Consider the following 8,064-nt stretch of genomic DNA (forward strand, 5'->3'; position numbering starts at 1 on the left):
TTTGGGGAATGATAATAAAAATAGTATTATTGAAGGAACAATATTATTCACATATTAGCGATTTTCAGCGCATATGGGTAGATAATTTCAGTCTGACGAGAGTATTATTTTACCAAGTAAACGAACGGCTCAAGATTCATTCTTTTCCATGTGACCCACTAATCTTGAAAAGTATATCTGGATTTATTTTTTTTTCTATGGAATCTACCATTTTATTTAACCCTACTTCCCGAAAATGCACAAGGCCTAAATTCACTTAATTTTTTTTTTCACAATTTTAAGCCCATTAAACCTGTTCCGCCTCAAACCTAGCTATCATCACATAAGCGAAATGTGATGTCCCTCTTTGCAAAATTGGTATGGTAGGAGGCTAGTGGTGAGGATGTCTATAATGGAACATAGAGAAGGATTTGAACACTCTTCCAACCCTTTGTACTGTATATATGTTCAAAAGTCTTGATACCAGAAAGACTTGTACGGTTGTACCAATCAACCAACATCAAAGAAGTGGTAATCAATTAAGTGTTTATTTAATCAATATTCATGGAGATTATGGTGATGTTTGGTCCTGTGGACATTTATTGAAAAAACATTGCCATATCAACATCACATAGGCATTGGCGTTTATTGCATATAAGGGTGGATTCGAGCTCAACTCGGTTCATAGCTCGCAAGTTCAAGCTCGACTATAAGCCAAGCTTTTTTTCTTAAAAAAATTTTATATGTATGAAATTATTTTTTATTTTTTAGACAAAAAAATTAAGAATTATAAAAATTATTTAATATTATATACAAAAAATAATTATAATGTTTATTTATTATTATACATGAAAAATAAAAATATTATTATATATAATAAAATTATTTATTATATGTATGTATGTATGTATATAATAAAAATTATTTATTTAATATATACTAGACTCGTGAGCCTCACAAGTCAAGCTTCACAAGGCTCGAGCTCAACTCGATTAGAAAACGAGCATATATATCAGGCTCGATTTGTCTCAAAGCTCAATTTAAATCAAGCTGAGCTCGAATAGCTCATGAAAGTTTCGGCTCGTGGCTACCCCTAATTGCATATGAAACCACTGTTTGGTTTCACCATTTATCAAATAAACACTAAGAAACTGAAATGCTTTGATTTTTGTGCATGGGGCATTTGGGGAAACGCCAAATTTTCATTTCCTCTAAAGCCCCAGCATTTCTTGAAATAACATGCTGATGTGGCATGCTTTTATGGGTGTTAATTTGAGGTGGAAAGAAAAAATAGTTTAAAGTGATGCCCAACCAAATAAAAAAAAATCAAAAAATGTTTGATTAAAAAACAAAATATCACATCAAACTAGTATTTGATTAAAACACCGGTGTGTTCAAAAATCACCAAGGGCTCTTGGATTTGTCCTATGACAATGATCACAAGAAGTTTGATCTCAAATTCATGGGAGCTTTGATTGATCAAAGCCTTTCCAATTACATAATCATAGATTTTTGTTTATTTCTTATAAAGCATATAAGATATATCTATTAGGGTTTGACTACGACATCAAAAGAGCTAATTATAACCAATCAAATGGTATAATAAAAGCAGTCACAAATCATATGTTTATTTTTATTAAAATTCATAGGGGATTTTGATTGATCAAAGTTCTATCAATATTTTCTAACATCATACATATACAATTGGGTAATGGGAGTGGCTACCTATACTAAATATAATAAACTCATCCCAAACCCTATGGTTTCCATAAATGGGTCCTATTAGGGTGGAGATGAGTCTAGTACCCAAAAATTCTCACAAGATTGCTATCCCTAATGATATTTCGAGCTCGGATCTATTTCCAATCAAAAGTGTGGTAAACATGTTGACTATGGCATGTGATGATCTTTATGTCAGTTTTGAGTAACTTTTCCTGATCTACGTGTTCAAGGCACTTTTTGGCACCTTGTCCGGCTATTTTTGCCAAAAGCTCTTTCTTGGTTTCAAATCCCACTTTTTAGCTTTTTTTTTATAAATAAAAAATTTAAATAATAAATGTATTACATATAAAATGTAGCTATAAATTATTTTATTCATAAAATACATGTTTATACATATACATATATACATATTTTTAACCCCAAACTTTACTTCAGGTGGAGGGGCGACAATTTTAAATTTTACTAACCATTTTCAAAAGAAAAATTTGTAACAATAGGGGAGGACTTAGCCCTGCCTTACCCCATAACCCAAACATACATAGCTCTCACTCACCATTTCAAGCTCACCCAAAGAAAAACAAAGCAAAAAAGCCTAACAAAATCTAATTAATTCTAAGGATAGGGAAATCCAAATTATCTTCATGAATAAGACAAGCTAAATCTTTAGGAATTTGGGAATTACCATTAATCACCTTAAGCGCACATCTTTCATCAATTCCTTTGTTAGCTAGGAGATCGGCGCAGCGATTTCCCTCTCCTAAGATATGGGTCCACCTAATATTCATTCTCTGCACTAAGTTTTAATCCTGCGCAAGATGTAAACAAAATTCTAAGAATAATCCGATTTACCCATTAAAATGTCAATAATTATCTTGTTATCACTTTCAACCACAATCTATTTCATGCTATGCCCTCTTCAACCTATAGGCAAAACAGTTCAGCCTATGGGTATATGGGCTGGTTTTTAAAACATTGTGTTAGATATCCTATTGCTGATATTTCATATTTTGTGAAACTTTTTATTATTAAAATAAAAAAAGATTATGGATTTGTGGTGAGCTCCACAGTTAGGTTTTAATGGGATTGAATTTGTATTAGATTAAAATTACATCCAAATCCCATCTAATTGTTGAAATTCTAAATCCAAATTTGATATAAATAGGATATTTGATATTTTGCATTGGATTGAATTCCGTTCTATATATTGTTATTAAAATGAAAATTTTTAAAAAAAATTATAATTATATATATATATATATATATTATGTACATTATTATATTACATATAATCATTTAGGACATTGGAGGGATCAAATCCACATCCGATCCGATTTACTAAACATTATATATGATTTAGCATCCAAATCTAGGTAATTGGGTCGGATGTCCAGATTGTGCGTTGATAGTCTATCCACAACACAAGCCACAAATCACAATGACGATCCCATTGGTTATTAGAAACTCTGAAAGAGTTGTAGCTGCCGTTGAAGATTCGTTTCCCCATGTCTCGATTGCGTGTGGCTGACTTGTTGTGACTGCAACAAGCCAATTGGCATGTGCCCCTTCAACACATTTGAATGGGACCGTGGACCGTAGAGTTCCAATCTCCTGCACTTCAAAATTTTTAATCATATTTATAGATGTATATGCATGAGAGTAGGTGCGTAACGAAGGACACTGTAGCAGACCGAATGGAAGTGCACGAAGAAAGTGTAGGGGGGTCAAGAAACCCTTGGATTCCTCTAAAGGATACGAAAACTAAATAAACGGTACGTATGCACATGGATATTAGTTCACATGGAATATTCACTCTCTTCTTGGGGACAAACAAGAAAAATAAATATTATTATAAGCTTATTATTATAAATATATACAAGATATAATGTTTTACACTTTATATATTTGTATTTGTACTCTTTTTAAATTAAACCTTAATTAAGAAATGATGAATGTTATGTTATGAAAATAAATGCATATATACATTAATACAAAGAAATAAATTAATATATATATATATGCAATCTTAATTGAACCTCCTTGATGAATGATGTTCTGTTTACACTCCATCTCCATTCTATTTCTAGCTAGTTCTATAGAAAAGATCAAAACGAAATCGTCTGACTAACTCCACATGATGGATTCCTACTTCCATTCCCTCTGGCTCTGACTGAATAATGAAATTATTACACAGATCGTTCAGTCCAAATAATAAAATGAGGTGACAGAATAAAGAAATACACTATCAAGCAGGTCAATAGACAGTGAAATTGTGTATAAGCAGAAGCAAGGGAACAATTTTCGGTGGTCAGGTTCAGACCTTATTCTGTGAGGGTATGGAATTCGAGGAACATGCATGGAAACAATTCAATGGTGGATATAGAGGCATCACGGTACACTTTCGTTCAAGTTTTTTTGTGGAATCTCCTGAAAGCACCCAGCGCAATATCCAGAGCCCGGGCCCCTCTCCCCCTGCAGAGAGACTGGGCTCTGGCCTCTGGGAGCATTCTCAAAGGGTCGAGATGACGCGACCAGAGGCCCCAAAATGCCCAGAGCTTAATTAATGAAGTGCACTACAAGTCTACAACCACGTGGAGCCAACTATGAAAACGTTAAAAGCTTTTCTTAGTCATGTCTAGGGGTGGATTCTAGTCAACCTAAAATGTTTTATAAAAATAAAAAATTATATATAAAAATATTTTTATTTGATATTTAAAAAATTAAGAATAATATATATATATATATATATATATATATATATATATATATATATATATATATATATATATATCAAATCAAACTCAATAGTTCATGAAAAACTTGACTCATGACCACCCTTAATTATGTCTCTCTACTCTCTGAATTAACTAGTTATAACCCAACTGCCCAACCCATTCCACTTCCACCACAAAATAGACAGGGTCAGGCATTTAGCTAAACCATTTTGTCTCCATCTTTAAGTTTTACCAAAAGAATTGAAATCAAAAAGCTACAATGAGAGAAGATAATGTACCCCTATATATATAAAACCTTTAAATTCTGACTAATAATTAAGGGGGGTACTCAGTACTGTGTGACTTATGATGAACAATAGGAATATGGTAGATGCCCAAATCACTAATCATTCCACCTTCCCCCCACCCCACCCCTCTGAAAGATCCTATTCCATTTACAGGAGGACACCACCGAGGTGGCCCATTCCATTTCCATGTGAGCTGTCTGCTTTTGTGATTAGACTGTCTCTATAAAGGTTTTGTAGCTTTCTCTAGTACTCTTTCAAACTAATGAACTCCTCAAGTCTCTGATTCTCTTCTTTTGAGCTTGGGGGAATTGCTTAGGATACCAAAAAAAATTCACTTGCAATGACACTAATTTTTTTATAAATTTTTTCCTCCAATAAATTAAAGTCTTGTTTATATTCAATTTTTACTCGGCTATAGCTGCTCCTTAAATGGTTTTTCAATATCCAGTAGCATTCGATCGGTTGATTGTTTTTGTTGTTTAAGAAATCGTTACAAAAAAAAATGAAAATATAATTTCTGGAATATCTTTAGTCGTTATATACCAGAAATTGAAATTGATATTGTACGTCTATGATATTTTTTCCTCGAAATCATGATATCCCTATTTGATGAGAGTGATGATTCAATGTGAATGAGCGTACACTCATTTTCCATTTAAATGAAATTCTATCCACTAATTAATATCCCCCACCATCCAATGACCCAAACAACAAAAATTAAAATAAAAAATCAGAAAAGAGGAAACTAGTCTGGCATATAAATATATATATATATATACAAGTAGTATTTGGATTAATTGATTGCATGGATCATCCACATTTGGTGGAAGTGGCCCATGCATGGAGTGATCAGGGTGATCCGTTCTTCAATTGGTGGGTTAAAAAAAAGTTTTCAGAGAGAAACCTGTCGTTGTATGAATGACCAACTAAAAAAGGTGCACAGGATTGATCCAAAATACAAATCTATCTGCTGTTGGATTGATCAGAGCTTCATGGATTCAACTTGGGTGTGTCTGAGTCACCCTCCATGTACCATATCCAATGAAAGAAGCGTCTGTCCCGCAAAGATTCTGTTGCTTGTGAGAGAGTGGACCGGATGCTCGTCTCGATCGAATAATTATTCAGTTAAGTGTATTTGTTCATGTTCTTTTATTTCTCAGGTAAATAAGATAATGATCACTTTAGTCATAAAAATCTATTATTAAAATGGACATTTTTTGCCTATAAGTGTTAGCAACTTTCCTCTTAGGTAGAAAAGTTATTTATCCACCTTGGAGATGGGTATCACTTATCCAGTCCCCACAAAAATGAACATGGGATTCTTGGTCAATGATAGATGTGTAAATCAGGACGGGCCGTGGGACTTTGGACCAGCCAAGCACGATGGCACGCTGGCCATACTAGGCCCGCCATGATGGTTCGTGCTATGTTGGGCCTAGGGTTTTAGGTCTGCGCGTCAGGCCGGCATGGCATGACCCGCACTTTGCACAGCCGCTCGTGGTCTGTGCCATGCTGGCCTGACACGGCCCACTTTACACCTCTAGTCAATGAAAACCAAAATCCCATTGACCAACTTTTCCCATTGTATATAGTTGTATTTGTGTTCCTTTTTAAATTGAGCTTTAGGCTCAGTTTGGAAAGAGTGCAAATGCAAATTTGTACGGTACAAATACATACAAAATAATATAAAATCTAAGGTTTTGCATTCTACAAAGGCTCGATTTGAAAGGAGTACAAATACAAATACGTAGAGCACAAAATTTTATATTTTGTATTATTTTATATGTATTTATATTGTACATATTTATATTTATGCTCCTTTCAAACTGAGCCTTAGGTAAGTGTTTTCTTTATCATTTTTATCCATAAAATAAATTATTACAAATGGTGATGCTATGTCATGATGTTTTGGCAAATCTCTCTCCCAATGGGAGAGTTATTTATTTACCTAAGAGATAGATATCATTGACATGGATAAGAAAAATTAATTTATTATAGGACCCACAACTTACTCAAAAGTGAAGAGAGGAAAGTTGATATATGAAAATTACATTCCTATTGACCAATTCCCCGTTCCATTTACCAAAAAATGAACATAACCTTAAAGCCAATTGGACTGAACATTTATTTTACTTGAACCTAAGGTTTTTAAAACTGGACCGGACAAAGAATTGTTATAGGGACCAGTTCCTGAATCAAATGATCCAACCATCATGTTTGAATGAATGGCCTATTTTGACTATAAAAATAAAAAGGTCAAAAACCATTATCTAAGTTTATGGTTCAACGATTCAACCAACTAGATCAACAGATCGTTGACCTAATTAACGATTTTTGGTCAAAAAACAATTTTAGGGTAAAACTAAATTCCGGTCTGATTTTGAAAACCATTCCTAAACACCTTGAGTGCTGCTGAATGTCAAAATTAGATTGAAAATCCCAAGCCATGATTGAACATAGTACTTGAGGATATGGGGTGCATTCGGTGATACTAGATATGTTTTTGGCACTGATATGTTTCATTAAATTTTCCATCCTACCAGCTTGATAACGCTATTTAATCGGGAATTGGCATGTTAGGGGTGTTCAACAACATGACTGGTTTTGATTTTGAAAACACACACAAAAAAAAAAGAATGCCACACATCAGCACAATTATGTGGCAGTTGATTTTGTTTTTTAAAACAAAACCAAATATGCTGTAGAACAGCTCTTATGTTTTTGAAAAATGCTGCCACAGTGATTAATCTTGAGATTTGTGAGATGAGGGTTTCTTCAATCACTCAAGTGATATGGCATCTTGAATTTGAAAAAACTAAACTTTTTTTGAGATGTCATACACTTGTCGTAATGAAAATATTATAAAATGGTAAATCTATGATGTGAAAAAGCATTGGCCTATCAAAAACCCTCTCCGTAAATTTGATGAATACCATTTCATTGGTCACCACATTTATGAGATTAGTTAATTGGTTATAAGTTGTTTATCTTTTTATAAAATGGTTATAATTTTTTTTAATATTATGTTTTTTCGATATTATAGATTTTTCTTTTCAAAAATAAAGTCAAAACACTTTAATAATTCATTTAGTATCAATCTCCTCCGAACAATGTTTTTTCTTAATAAAACGGTTTGATGCCAAACACATTATAATCGTATGGGTAGGGGTAAGGTTTTGTTTCATTTTCATTTTTGGGGGTTGATAGGGTTTTTTAGTTCACTGGCAGGAGTCTGCGTTCTGTGCAGCCAATCACATTCGGCTGCATCGAACTCGAAGTTGAATGTGTAACAATTAAGATTGGAGGCCATCAATTGATTCCGTCTGGTTCAATCGGACACAAAA

This window comes from Nelumbo lutea, chromosome 2, assembly GCF_056320005.1.
Source record: "Nelumbo lutea isolate HS-2025 chromosome 2, American lotus-T2T, whole genome shotgun sequence".
NCBI lineage: Eukaryota > Viridiplantae > Streptophyta > Magnoliopsida > Proteales > Nelumbonaceae > Nelumbo > Nelumbo lutea.